Genomic DNA, 262 nt, shown 5'->3' with positions numbered 1-262 from the left:
TCATCCCCCCAGCCACTGGGCTGGGCAGGAGCGCAGCCGAAGCACCCCCTAGCTATACCCGGGTCCGAGCAGGAGCGGTCTGGGGGGAGAGCCCGGACCCCGGCATCTGGCAGTTCAATTACAGGTTTGACTTTAATTTCCAAGATCGCGACCCTCCCGCCCAGCCCCGATCTTTCTTCCCTCCCTCCGGCCTTGGTCGCTGGATGAAGCTGGGGCTGGGCTTGGTCCCAGGAGCTTGGAAAGAGCGCGTTCTCCGCCCCGC

This window comes from Myotis brandtii, unplaced genomic scaffold (assembly GCF_000412655.1).
Source record: "Myotis brandtii unplaced genomic scaffold, ASM41265v1 scaffold953, whole genome shotgun sequence".
NCBI lineage: Eukaryota > Metazoa > Chordata > Mammalia > Chiroptera > Vespertilionidae > Myotis > Myotis brandtii.
This window is presented reverse-complemented; position numbering follows the sequence as displayed.